The sequence below is a fragment of the Chiroxiphia lanceolata genome, chromosome Z (genome assembly GCF_009829145.1).
Source record: "Chiroxiphia lanceolata isolate bChiLan1 chromosome Z, bChiLan1.pri, whole genome shotgun sequence".
Classification (NCBI taxonomy): domain Eukaryota; kingdom Metazoa; phylum Chordata; class Aves; order Passeriformes; family Pipridae; genus Chiroxiphia; species Chiroxiphia lanceolata.
In genome coordinates this window covers 39754783-39769622 of record NC_045671.1, presented here as the reverse complement: position 1 = coordinate 39769622, position 14840 = coordinate 39754783, and the positions used below count along the sequence as shown (strand labels likewise).

The 14840-nt window shown below is 37.8% G+C and overlaps 1 protein-coding gene across 1 annotated transcript in view; it reads left to right on the top strand.

Moving 5' to 3' along the window:
• The first annotated feature begins 762 nt into the window (after positions 1-762).
• The window catches only part of HAPLN1 (hyaluronan and proteoglycan link protein 1), a 53971-nt gene continuing 39893 nt past the window's right edge, over positions 763-14840 (top strand). Inside the window, exon 1 of the mRNA XM_032676750.1 lies at positions 763-1065. The gene's annotated coding sequence lies outside the window, so the exon portion shown is untranslated. The remainder of the gene's footprint in view (positions 1066-14840) is intronic.

Genomic DNA, 14840 nt, shown 5'->3' with positions numbered 1-14840 from the left:
TTAGCAGACTTTTTTGGGGTTGTGTGTCTCATGATGTGAAATGGACACCAATCCAGAAATTTTTGATGCTGGAGCAACACTTTGGCCTGAGATGGTGCTCAGAAATTGCATAAAGACTCAGAGCCAACAGTTACCTCACATTAGGAAGTAGTCATGTCAGTGCCCTGAGCAAGGTGTGATCTGTATTTGAGGTGTAACAAGAGAAACTGGGTTTGTTTCCTGGATTAATAATTCAATTGGAAATTGGTGATAAAAGAAAAACAGACTGGGATCCTGTTGGGTCCAGCTGTTTCCTCCCCACTGCACACTCTCTTCATGCATCACTTTCTCCCTATCTGAAACCAAGTTTCCACCTTCAAAGTTAATGCGGGGTGGAGAGGGTGTGAATAAGGAGCGGGGGCAGGGAATGAGCAGAGGCAAGTGGTCAGAAGTATCATGTTTCTCAGGGTGTCACACACCCTAAATCCCTAAATTCAATGGTCCCTTCATGAGGAACACTACCAACTTCCTTTTTTTTTCCCTTCCTTTTTAATTCCTTCCTCCTCCCCACCCTTTTTTTATGTGGATTTTTTTTTTTTTTTTAGCCCCATGTAGTTTTTAGCTCGGGACTTGTGTGCATACCGAGAAGCTTTTTTAGGTGTGGGTCTAGGAGGGCTGGACCTAAGGGGCGAGGACAGGGATCTGGAGGGAGAGGGTAGCGTGGTGGGGCGGGGGTGGCTGAGTGTGGGTTTGTGAAAGAGAGGGAAACGGCATGTGTGGGTTTATTTTTTCCTCCCATTCCTGGGTTCTGAAGGAAGCACATTGAGCTGTAATTAAGAGATCTTGGAGGCGTACTTAACTCATGACGTGTTGCTTTTCTTTTCCTCTCGGTGAGAAAGTGGCTCTCTCTTCCCTGAATCAGATCCTCTGCCACCCAGAGCCACAAAGAGACACTCGGGACATAGACACACACACGCATACACTGACTTAAGGTGAGCTCCAAAACCTTTCTCCGCACTTCGCTGCCCTCCGTCCCAAACTGCTGGAGAGTTCTGAGAGCATCTCAAGTCGGGAGCTCTGCGCAAGGTAAAAAAAAAAGAAAATCAACAAACTAACCAAACTTTTGGAAAAGTTTGTTACTCCTTTGCTTCTCTAAGTCGGATGGGGATCCAGTGAGCAGAGCCCGTGGCTTCAACTGCAGGGCTGCACTGGAGGGATTTTTGAACGATCTGATTTGGCAGCTGAGGCGGGGGGCGATGGTGAAAGACGGATTGAAACTGGGTACCTTCAGTGTCTTTGACTTTAAGCGCTCTGCATTACCAAAGGAGAGATCGAATTCCAACTGCAGGTTCCGGCTGAAAGACAAAAGCTGTGTACCTTTTTTTTTTTTTCTTACGTATTTCTCCATCCATTCAGGTGCTTTTAGAAGTTTTCAGGATGTAGGAGAAAGAGGATGGTAGACTGAACAAACATTTCACGGACTGGAAGTAGGTCTGCACAAAGTACTGCCCATCCCGTTCGAATAAGAAGATTTTGATAAGATGTGATATGTTGCATGCTGATGTCATGTTTGGTTATTTACTGTCAGAGAAAGCCTGAATAACATTTGGCACAGGTTTCTGTACCATCTCCACTTACCAAGAAAGTTTGATGCTGCAGCATTTAACACGTGTAACTGCACATTAGCTGATCCATGGCTGTGGGAATTGTATCATTTTACTGTTTGTTTGGGTTTGGGGGTCAAACACATATAAAGTTGTCATTCTAAATGTTTGTCATGGCAAAAATACTCGCGTGGTAGGTATATATAGAAAGGGCTGGAAAGCATTTGTGTGTTTGAATCAAGGAGATTTATTGCTATTTGTATGTAATTAGTGAGGGTTTAATTACTGCTGGGATCTTCCAGGGCAGAAAGTGCTGCCATGTAAATGGCTGTGTGATGTCATGTAAATGATATAACACCTCCAGGAGGCTCTGGGAACCTAGCAATGCGTCCAAGAGAATCATGTGGGTAATTAACAGCAATGAGTTCATATTAATGGCTACCAAGGCTGTTTTAGTGCCTAAATGTGGAAAGAAGCAATCTGGGAAGGGTCCTGTTTTGTTAGGGAAATATTGCTAGAAATATTTATGATGTGGTAGCTGAGAACACAGATGCAGTGAGGCTGTGTAACTGTGATACACACCCTTTCCGTAAACACAGTATCTAGAGGCAGGTTATTTTCAGCACGTGGAGAAATTTATCATAAGCAGGAAAATTATCCTCAGCTCCTGTGAAGAGGGAACCAGAAGTCTGTAGCCTCATGTTAAGGCATGTCATACAGGATGCTAAATCTCTGTGCTGCACAGAGACAGCTCATGCTTCCTTGGATTTTCATATCCAGTGAAGCCTATAAAGCATAGCTAAGTCAAGTTTCTCTGGGTGTGTTCTCTGAGAATCTAACCCTCGTATATTTTTGGGTATTACATTTGGTGTCAAGGTAAAGGGTAGAACACAGAATGTAGAAAGGAACAGAAAGAAAGTGGGGGGAAAATATCAATTTGTGATACTTTTCAATGCAGCGGTTAGAGCAAAGTAGGGACAGAAGTGTAGAGAACAGCTTTTTCAAGTTAAACAAAAATAAAAGTCAGTGTAATAATCAAGACATTGCCAGTCTGCACTGAAATTGTGCCAAAAAGCCCGTCTTCCTAATGAGAATCCTGAATATATAGGCAGATTCCACTAAGAAAGACCAAAAAAGCCCTGTGTCATTATGAAGAAAAGTATTATCCACAAAAATGTCCTCTCCAGAGAATTACACTGACAGTGTAAATCACAGCAAAGCATCTTTTCGCTATAAACATAGAAGGTTCAGTTTCCCCTCAGCTTCAGTGAGCATGGTTAAAACAACCTATTAAAAAAACCAACCAATCAACCAAAAACAAAACAATACAAAACCTAAAGTTTTGAGGCAGGGGGAGAAGAGGTTTCAGAACCTCTTGAGGCAGAGTGGAGAGTTTTCTGTTGCATGGTGGAGTGCATTTTATTTTTAAAGTTTGTAATAATGATAAGAAGAGCTTTTTCTACTGCAGGTCCCCAGCCTTTCTGATTTTATGCTCATATGTGACTAAAAGTAATATTTTTACCCACTATTGATCACAACCTGGAGCCAAAAGAACTATTATCAATACTTAATGAAGTTGTTCAAATTCCCTGCCCCTCAGTAAAAGCCTGGAAATAATATGGACCACTCTTTAAAAAGTGTTTTTAGGATCTTCAAGTGAAGAGAGACTTTGCAATTGCTTATTTTTAAAAATATTAAAGGTTTTCCAATTCACTGTAAGGATTAAAGTGTGATTAATATTTGCTGCTTTTCATTTGCCTTTTCACTGAAGCAGTACTTAAACTATCTTTGGAAGTTGAAGTATTTTGCATTTCTGTTTCATTGTAAACCTGACAGTGTATTTCATTGCTTAAAACTCTATGGAAATTAAAATTTTTTGGGGAAAAAAAGAAGTTATTTTCATATGACAAGCTGCTTCTGTTGCTTGTGAGGAAGTATTAGACATTCCGTCTCTGCTGTTAGTAACTGTAGCATACAGTGCTGCACTTGAAAAGGGAGCTTGTAACTTGTAGGTAACAAAATGTTCTTTGGGGGAAAAAAAAATAATAAAGCCTGAATATACTTAGGATTTCAATCAATCGTGTTTAAGGAAGATTAGAGGAAACAGCTGGTTAAACAAATATTAGGTGTAGAGTGGATGCAGTGGTATAAATTAATAATGCAGTTCTTTATCTGCTGTATGAATGGGAGGTTTTGTGGAGATAAGGCGATTTAACACGGTCACCACATGCCACCTAGTGGATATTGACGAGTCTTTTGGCAGATTTTTCTATTCTTCACAACATCTGTAACTAATTCAGGTGCTATTTAACTGTAAGTAATTAGTTTTATTCGGGTTTACCACTAAAAAAAATATCAGCTGGGTTTTTTGTTTTCTGGTTTTTATTTTAATAGATTTTTACGGGAGGTTATTTCTCCTTTTTAAGTGCCCATTAGACCAGACAAAATCAGTTCATCTTTTATTTATAATTTGCCACTAACATCTATTTCCAAAGACTTGTTAAATCACTCAGTGACAAATATCCACAACTTAACAGTTGGTTAGATGTACTGAGCTGTTGCTGCAAAAGTGGAAGGATGTCTGTACAAATATTTTGTCAGCAGAAGTTTTGTTCAGCAGTCAGGATTTCAAAGCTCCTTCCGAATAACCTCTTTTATTACTTAGGATGTGCTTTTGTTACCCCCACTTTTGTTTTGTCCCTGAATATTTTGTCAGTGATAGCCATGGATAAAGAAAATGTTGTATTATTTCTGATGGCTTATAAAAGGTCATAAACCCTCCCCATCTTTTCCCCCACCTGCCATTTATCTCCACCTCCTTCAGACATTGCACACACTCACAGCTTAGACTGTCCTTTCTCTTTACTAGGGAAAGGAAAATTGCCTTTTTTTTTTTTTCCCACTGGATTGTTTATTCGCTGGTGGATGTTCAGGTGCTGGCATTTCTTGTATGTCTAAAAAGGATCCCATCAAATTACAAAGTTTTAAGCAGGCAAACATGTATTTGGACATCCTTTGTGATCAGATTTATGCTATGTGACCAGCTTACATGCTTCTATTTCCTAAGCTTTTTTAAAATATCACCATCACCACAGCTTCCACTGCAGTTATACCCTGGGTAGCCAAAGTAGGAGATGAATCCATGGTTGTGACACCACATTTTTCAAGTAGATGCCACAATGGCTACTGAAGCAAAGAAATACTAAAATACATGTCAAATTCAAGCTTCCTGTGCTTTGCTTTCCCCTGATTTTCATCATTGAACAGATTTTCATCATTGAATAGTCAATCAAATGGCAACATTACACTTAGCAGAACAAACAGTTTCTATGTCCTGCTCATTCTCTTAGCTTTGAAAGCATTTCTTTTTTTCTTTTAATTAGGAAAACAGAATTGATGTCTTAAACAGTATCAATAGCTCTAAAAACAAATATTTAACATGTGCATTAAGAAGTCACATAGCAGTTACCTGCACTGATTCTCTGAAAACTTTTCTCAAAGTTTACACATGACATTACCATAGGAGGTTGTTAACACGAGGCACAAGGTATCAGCTAAAGTGAGGGAAATCTACTTTTCCATTAATCAGGCAAAGTTTATGAATTAAAGTCTATGAATTAAAATACTATAGCAGCAAATGGGCAAATTGGCTGGATTCTCTGCTTCATAGGTGACTTACCTGTCTTTTTAGCTCTGATACTGTGAATCACAAGAGGTGCTAACACAGAGAGATGCAAACTGTGTTAATGAGAGTCTTTGCAAGGCCTCAGATTCTCTCCTAGGACAAATCTTCCCAGTGGTGTCACTGGCACGCAACATCACTGCTACTTCCTAGAGCAGGGCACATCAGGGCAAAATCTGCATCCTTAATTGTCTGGCATAATAGAAATAAAATCATGAGGCCAGAAAAATATTCCTGGATATCTATAACTCTTGCTTTGAAAAATGTCATTTTGTCATTTGTCTAATGGCAGGAGACCATTATCTTGAAAGAGCTTTCCATTAATAATATCTCCTAATTACCTTAAAATGTTTGCAGTCTAAAGGAACATATGGGCAACCAAGACAAGTTAGACTGGAGATGTGTCTGATAGAAATGTAAGTGGTAGAAGACAAGCTACTCCAGTGTAGAAAGAAGAAAAAGTGAGAATCATGGAATGCTTTGTGTTGGAAGGGGCCTTAAAGGTCATCAAGATCCAACCTCTGTGTCAAGGAGTTACTTAGATATAGTTCAGATTTGGGTTTGATCAATTTTGTTTTGTGTTTTTGGGAGTGGATTAAGTTTGGGGAGTTTTTGGCTTTTTTTTTCTTTTCATTTTTTTCTGCATGTCATATGTTAATTTGCACTGCTTATGTCATGATATCTGGTAACTCATCATCTAAATTCACTAGTACATCAATAAGTACTAGTGAATTATATCATGAGATATACTTACATCTATTGTGATTAACATTTTTTTGTGTCCCGAATTCCTGTCCTGCATTAATGCCTACACATATGCAGAAGTGGCAGTCTCTGTGCATCTGTGAGTATCTATAAGTACTGCATTTTAATGTAGGTTCAGCTCTGATCAAATCAGACAATAAGTCTCACTACACTGTGAGATTCTGATCCAGGTAAACAATATATAAGCAACTTTACTAACACCAGTAATTCAGTGAAATCAATAGAAAATCAAACAGGCCTCAGTGAATAAAACTATTTATCTATTTGCATCCATAATATCACATGTCTGATCAAAAAGCAATGCATAAAGCTCCTAACCTGCAAATCTCTTTAGCTTTATAGATATAGATGACTCAGTGATGTCAATAGAACATTAAGTGCAAATTCACTAAGAACAGAGGAATCAAGACCTGCCCCTATGGAATCTCTAGGCAGAAGTAGGTGATTAATGTAGGAAAAAAACCAACATTAATTGCTAAAATAGCTTCCCAAACTCTCCAATCAAAACTGAATGACTACATATCTATTCATTAACATTTGGGAAAATACATACTACAGTCCAAAATATTTATGTGGTTGTTGTTATTTTCTTTCCCATAAATATATTTTCAAGCAAAAAAAAGAAACCTATCCCTGAGTTACAAAAAAATAATACAGCCTGGAAATAGGAAAAGCACCTTGAAAAATGTGAAAACATTGTAGTGTTGGGCCTAACCAAGAGAACTATGTCATAGAAAGATATTGTTGCAGTAGGTGTTGTGGTTCTTTTACTGAAATTGCAGTGATACATGTGGTGCAACTATAACAGACCATAACAGTGCCACCACTCTCTGATCACACTGCTTGTGGCTTAAGGTAATTTTTTTAACACCCAAAGTGATGTAAATGCAGCAGTGAAGGTCTGTATTTTTAATTTCTTGCATAATCTGAAAGATTTATCTGCATGTTGTTATTTTCAAACTATGTTTCCAGATTTCCAAATGTCTGAAGCAAAATGTGAAGTCTTGCTGAGTGTTTGTAACTTGTTTCTCTAATGGCTTTGATTATACAGACATAAAATGGGTGGGGCAAAGCGTGACAGCTTTTATTAGCAAATCTTGCAAGCAGATACATTTTTTTGTTTGGTTTGGTTATTTTGTTCAGATGTTGTTGAATATATTCTTTGATTGGTTTCATTGGAACAGATTTTCACTGGTGCACTTTAAATACAGTTGGACTTGATGATCTTAAAGGTGTTTTCCAACCTGAATAATTCTAAGAATGTATTAATGCAATGATTGTGTATTTGTCTGGTTGTGGATGTTGTGGTGTACCTGGTCACATGTTGCTCTGATGTACTTTGGGGATTTAATGGTCATCTCTGTGAGCCAAGAACCAAGGAGAGACAGTAAAAGTGTTGATATATCAAAGGGTTTCTAGATTTTGCCCAGCTGAAAGAATGAAGGGATAGAACAGTAATTCAGCAATTATAGATGCAATCAATGTAGCCAATGAATGGGTTGTTGCTTCCCGTTTCCAGGCGTTTCACTCTGTTTTCCCCCATGGGCAGGCTGAGAGAAGCAGCCTCCATATCTGGTTTTATCTGCTTTTTAATGTAAGTTCAGCTCTGATCAAATCAGACAGTAAGAAAAACTTTCAAATCCGATAGGCCATTCTCCAACAGGATGGGAGAATAATAGTGGCAACTTTAACATCTTCATAAACAAGCCAGGGAGATATGGTCTTGATTAAAGTAGTGTGACATGTTTTCAAAACTGATTAGGAAACAAATAGCTCACGGTGAAAACAGAAGCTCATTTTAAATAGGATTTTGCCAGGACTAGTCAGCATTGATACTCTCAAGGTTTTCATTAGTAACTTGGATAAGTGAATAGAAAGTATGCATAGGTTTTTAGAAAATGCAAAGTAGGAAGGGACTTTGAAGTTAAAATTTTTTTACCAGACTAGAGAAAAAAATGGGGAAAAAAGTTTAAAAAAACAGAATGTGGTAAACTGAGGCAGAAATAAAACAACCTACAAAGATGTTTTGGCATCTAAAGAAGCAGAAGAGTGTTTAACAAAATCCGAAGAGGTTAATGAGTGTTCACAGTTTGTGGGTCAAGATGATAACACTTCCTTCTTGAACGTAGAGATTCAAATACGTTATCTCTGCAGACACAGTTCAGTCCAGTCTGACTTCAAAACTCACCTGGGTGCACAGAACTTGGCAATTACTTATTTTCAATCATGTACTGCAAATCTGAGACAGAAGCAGCATCCTTGCTTATGCATAGCACTGTTCTGAGGGATAGCTGATAAAAACTTTAGATTTACTGTTTCTCAAGACACATCAACCAGCAAAAAATATGCAGAGAGTTGTGAGATAACTTCGCTTGAATAGAACTTAGCCAAGGAATAACGGGCATCTATCAGAAAATTAAACTACCGCACTTATGGAAAAGTGTCAAGAGAAAGCACAGACATTTATTTCCAGACCAGGAGACATAGATTTTGTAAGGGTGACCTATATTTGGTGCATCTGATGATTGATGGAGATTCTGTTGTTTTATCTGAGGAATACTGGTTCAGGACTGCACCATTACTGAATTACTGCAATCTGTTTGCTTCCTGACATTGTACTGGGGAAATGTACTTTATTTCTAGCTGGTTATGTGTTTCTTCAAAACTGTATTTATTTCTGTGACTTGTAGTTTGCAAAATAATCATGTCAGAAAACAACCCTCCTTCTGCAATGATATTCATTGACTCTTTATTATTACTTCAGAAACTGATATGGAACTATGATTTATAGGTTTTATGGCTTTTTAAAATATATATATGTGTAATAGTACCAACTGTCCAGTTTATATTGAGTTTCCCACATAAAAGGAAACCAAAATCATATAGATATAAGTGTAGAAATGGTGACCACATGTTGGAGGGCAAGAGCTCACCCTATAAACGTCCAAAGAGAAGGAGGTAGGTGTCTCTAATGTGAAAGCACACCATCTTTTAAGTTCCTTTGATACCAAATAGCCAATTTAGCATATTTTTTATGTCAGGCTTGAATATTCCCTAAACTGTCACCCCAAGTCGTCAGAAATCCAGAATCTTGGTTCAATAAATCTTAGCGCTCTGTTTATGCCACCCAATTAAATGTTTTCAAGTTCAGTTTAAATGTGCAAATAAGTATAAGCAAAAGGAAAATTAAACACTCTGCTTGTCAACAGATGTAACTTTTTATTCTCGTGGTTTTAGGATGCATGTTGTCATTTTATGAAATCGTGATAAAGGCAATTCTGATTCTCTGTGGGTACATAAACTCTTCCCAGACTTTAGTAAGTCCAATAGAGCACACAGGAAATACCTGTGGGTTTACCTCAAGGAGAATTTGGTTCACACTCCTCTGTCATGGAAGCTTAAATATGGCAGATGGCCTAGAAAGCATAACAGTCTACTCTTACAATTCCCACAACGTTTTTTGGGTTTGTTTTATTAGGTCATCAGTTTTGAAGTCATAATTTTAGATAACAGTCTTGAATCCCAGTAAGAAAATCTTTTGACCTTTGTGCTTATAATGGAAAGCTTGAATATGTGAACTGCAGAGGCAAGTTAGAGAGAATAAAGAAGAAAAAAGGAGAAGATATTATGTAATTATGCCAAACCTCCAGTCTAGCATCATTTCCTGTTGCCTTTTGAGCAAAAAGGAAGAAGAGCAAAAATACTAGGAAAGAAGGAGTGAAGTTAAACTAAATTGCACTAATTGCTTTTCCTCACACAAGAATAGAGAGTAGGAAGCTCCACTCTTCTGTGCAGGGTAACTACTGCTGTAAAATGTTGAACAGGCCTCCTAGAACTGTGTTTAGCTGAAGGAAGCAAAGAAAGACAGCATACAGAAAACATGAGACTCATTTACACTGTGTTTTTCAATTGAGTCTTCAATTTCCTATCATGCAGCCCTTAATTGCTCTTGGCTTTGACCTTTAATGCAATTCTCCAGCGCTAAACTGATCAACATCTCTAGATTGACTCAGGAAGCTGTGGCTGCATCATGGTTGATTCAGTGCTAGAAGAGCCTTTTGAAGCGCAATCTTTCTTCTCAAAATGACCTCAGATAAATCCATATAGTGCATTGCTTGGACAGTGAGGAATGAGCCAAGAAATTTGCCTATGATGCTGACCTTTGCTTTACTCTTTCTCAAATAAAATCACAGTAGAGGATAGCCAAAGGTCCACAGGCACAAAATAGACCATTACCAACAAGTTAGTGTTTGTTGTATGCTTGTGATACAGTTTATCATTTCACTGCTGCAGGAATTCTGGTGTGATTACAAGTCAGGCAACTCTATTGAAAAGCTGAAGACCAGCTCCTCACTGCTTATATCTCCCTGCCACTCAAACTGATAACTTCTAAGTTCATAATGGAGTGCCCACAGAGGACTTCCAGGGAATCACTGTTGCCATCTTAGTTCCTTTCCGTTTCAAGGGGAGAATTGTGGTTGCTGTATTAGCAGAGAATACAGCACAACATCGATTTGAGGTTGAGGCACCTGAAAACAAATAATAATTGTTATCTTTTATTTATGTATTACTTGCAACAGGGAAGAAAGCATTGCTGAGCAGTTAGAACATTTTCCTGTAAAGATATTTCACTGTGGATTATAATGAAGTCCAGAGGAACTGCATGAAGAGTCCATCTCAATCATTGACCACTGCTCAGTTGATACAATATCACTGTTTTTATGCAAACTCAGAGTTCCAATAGGATTTATGAGTTTTACTGAATCACAGCAAGCCAGTCACTGAGCCCAGAGCAACAATTCCACTAGAAGCTGGAATAATTCTCAGCACTCATATTGATTTGGGGCTGCCATTGTCCACAGTACTTCAAATAGTGATTATTACAAATACAGAAGAGATGTTAAAGACTGCGAGAAAGTAAATGTGATTAAAATAAAATAATCTAGGCTGCTGAAAGTACTGGGAATTCTGAAGGTTAAAAAAACAAAAAAGGAAAATTTATTAATTTGCCCCAGAAACTTTCCAACTCACTTCTAGAAAAAAAAATACAAAAAACTACACAGAGAAGATGTAGAAACAACAATAAAACCTACAAAAAATGCCTACAGCTTGTCACTTATAAACGACACATTTTAGCGATCGAAGTTAAAACTAAAAAAATAAATATAGTAATAGAAATTATATATGGAAATTTATAAAACTTTTTTCAATGCAATGGAACCCCTGATATTCACCTCGTTTAAGATATACTGAATGTCAATGCCATGCATTTACTTTACAAAGATATAAATATCTGCACAAGTAGAAGGCAAATAAAAATCTGGTCAAAAAGTTTTGAGCAATGAGGTTATTGTTCTATCTGAAGAAGACAAAAAAAGACAGCTCTGGCCCATGCTTTGTTGAAAATAGTCATACAACTTTCCATTATTTACTTTTCCAAAGGTTAATACTGCAGCCTGAAAAATGTTAAATAATTAGAGTGAAGGTTGTCCATGTTAATGTCTTCTGACCATTGACTCAGATACCAACAACATTCATTTTGATTTCTTAACTTCATTTTCCTTTTAAAGTATCTCTACCTTCTGAAATTGTTAATTTATAATTTTGTAGACATAATTGCAATACTTTTAGGTACATTTATTCAGAGCAGGTAAAATTATTCCATGTATTGGCCAACAACATCATCTAGGCTGTCAATGTGTCTTGTAGCACATCCCCTCTCCTTGAGTTAGATGGATTACCACTGCAAGGGTTCAGTTACCAGAGCACATGACCTCCTCTGCACCAAGGCATTGGAAAGTGGCTAGTCCAAGACAAAGAAAAAAAATTCAAGACCAAGCAAAACCTGGAAAGCCACTGTATTGGCAATATACTTCACATCATCACCCATGTCAACTCTTCATTTCCCTCTTATTCAGCCCAGTCAGTGCAATGCCTCTCGTATTTATTTCATAAGGACTGTGGGGGCTAGGGCGCCATTATCCACACCATTAATTGCACCCCCAAGTTACTTTGGTATTAGTACACTATGCTCACATTTTAAGCTACTTATTGCATAAAGAAGATACTAGGAATTTTAGATAATCTAGTGTATTCAAGGGTTTAGCATGAGTACACTTCTGACTTTGGAGTTTCTGTTGGAGGAAAACCAGGGTGAACTTGGACATTCAGCTGGAAAAGATGCTTTCAGAATCATGATGTCTGTCTGATCTTATCCTCGTTGTGGGCAGATATGGCAATGGTTCTTTCCAATCCAAACCATCCTATGTGTGATTCTATGATTCTCTCTACCTGTTCACTGTAGTTCATTTAGGGGAACTGAGTGATTTTGCAAAAGCTATTACCATGAAAGTGTTAACGGTGTTGTATTTAAACAGCAATTGCTACACTTCTGACACTATACTTAACTTCTTTGAAACAAATAGGTGCTGTGGGCTTCCCTGAGGGAAGCTTTTCCAGGCATAACATTGCAGGTTCCTCCAGGGACCACAGAGGTTCTTTCCACAAGTTCATATTAAGCAGGTTTTCTTCAGAACCATGAAAATAATTTGTAGTTTTTGCAAATCACTTCTCATCCCTACCTCTTAATTAGCATTACAGAGATAGCAACTAGCATGAAGCCATTTGATACAAGTGGATGTGAATTTAAAATTATACATATATTTATATTTTTTTAATAAAAACACGTTCAACAGTTTCAAAGCAAGGAGAAATCTTATGGGTGTTTCTTGTACACATCCGTTGTGCAGAGAATTCTGCCTGTACCGATAAGTACAGATGGTGACAGACTCAGTTTGCAGTGTCTGTGCAGTGACTGTGTCCTGTACACTGCTGAGAGGTATTGCACAGTCACCACGAGACTCAAGCAACAGACCAGCAAGGAACACTTTGACAGAAAGCATTTTCAGGTCAGGGTGTTTTCTCAGCTACCCTGCACTGCTGAAAATGTTTCTCAGATTTATAGCATAACACTGCAGTAAGATGTGGATGTGTCTTCTGGAATTAATAACTTTGCTTCAGTGACCGAGAAGTAGAGATGATGTTGTTTAACCACTTCTCTTGCCTGCTAAAAGTCAAATATTTATCTTTGATAGTACCCACTACTCTGTTTTACCAGTGCCAAAAAGTTGGGTCACTTTTCCTTTTTTCTGATGACCAGCAAAAGGAAAAGTGGGCTTACACAGTTACTATTGTCTTTTTCTTTATCCTTGTAAAACATTGAGAACCAGAATTCCCAGATACCTTCATATGGTTCAGAAAGGTTTACCTTAGTTTTGTTGGGGTTTGAGTTTTTTCCCTGGTTGTTTATGTTTGTGGGTTGTTGTTTTGGTTTTTTGGGGGTGGGGGGTTTGGGGGAGAATTTCTTGTATTTTGGTCTGGAATTTGGGGGGGGGGGGGGATTTTTTTTATGTTTTTCGATTTTGTTAATTTCTTTTTCATAGGTTTTAGGGGGGTATTTTTTCAGGTAGTAGCATTGTCCTAGGTGTTCTAGAACATTTAGAGGATCTATTTCTAGATGTCCTAGAGAACACTAGATAGTTAGATTTTATCCTTTTATATTCTGACCATACAAACACAAGGAAGGGGAATTTTGAAGCTGGAGGTGAACACACAGGTGGAAAGATAGTAGAAAAAGTTTAAAACTTTTCACTGAGGAAATGAAATCTTCTGAGGAAAGGTAAAAAAATATCACTTTAGATAAAATCACAGTTGACTGAGAAAGTGCAGGTGCTTAGAAGTTTGAAGTGAGCACAGAGAAGTTGGATACTGGATCATAGTCCTGGGAGTTCTTTGTTCCTGAGATTTACTGCTTGTTATGCCATGGCACAGCAGGGAGCTGCAGGATGTCCTCCCTGAGCAGCAAGTGAGGCCTTTCACTGCAAACACATCTTTTATCCCCAGACTGAATAAAAAGACAGAAAATAGTTTCTTACAGGATTTTATTTGAGGATAAATAAATGGTAAATAAATGTTAAAATTTATGAAGAATTATAAAGAAAGAAATCAGCTGAAATCCAAATATCACTTCTGAATTCAGAGCACACAAGGAAAGTCTGTGTTGTAGTCCAGGTGCTGCTATTTCTAGCTTATACATTCAGAGTTTACTCTAGAAATGAGTTTATAATGGAAAATATTTCGAGTTATGAGTGTGCCAGTACCTTTTTTCCAACAAAATCTAATTTGAGACATTTAAACAGAGGTGTTTGGAGCAGATGACTTTTTTTTTCTTCTTTTCTCATGACCAATTTGAAATCCTTCAGAAAATATGTGTACCAGCCCTTTTATAGTAATAATGAGGGGGATTTCTTGGCTTTTAAATAGCATCTGACTATAGAGCCTTTGATATCCCAGTTGCAAAATAGAGGTCACCCACTAACTCACACAGTAACTGTGAGGAACTGCTCACAGACACTGCATTCTAGTTTTGGTTTTCTCCTTTTGCTGCCAAGGGATATGACCTGTTGCAACCATTTAGACCATACCTAGAACTGAAGTCCCAACCAGATCCTCAGCCAAAAACTGTTCACCTCAGCTCCTCGCCCCCATTCTTGGAGAAAAAAAAAAAAAAGAACTTGTTTTGTTGCTGCAATTTCTGTCCCCTTCCAATGGAAGAGAACGTATCACATTCCTTTAATTGATTTTCACTGTAACACATCTTAGAAGCTGTGACTCCCTGAGACTAAAATGCCTCTGGTATCTAACGGCAGGAATTGTGTTCCTCTTGACACTGACAAAGATCAAAGATAAATGCCTCCAGTTAGTCTAGAAGTGCAAGGCAAATGGTCCTCACTCTACATTTATGTAAAGCA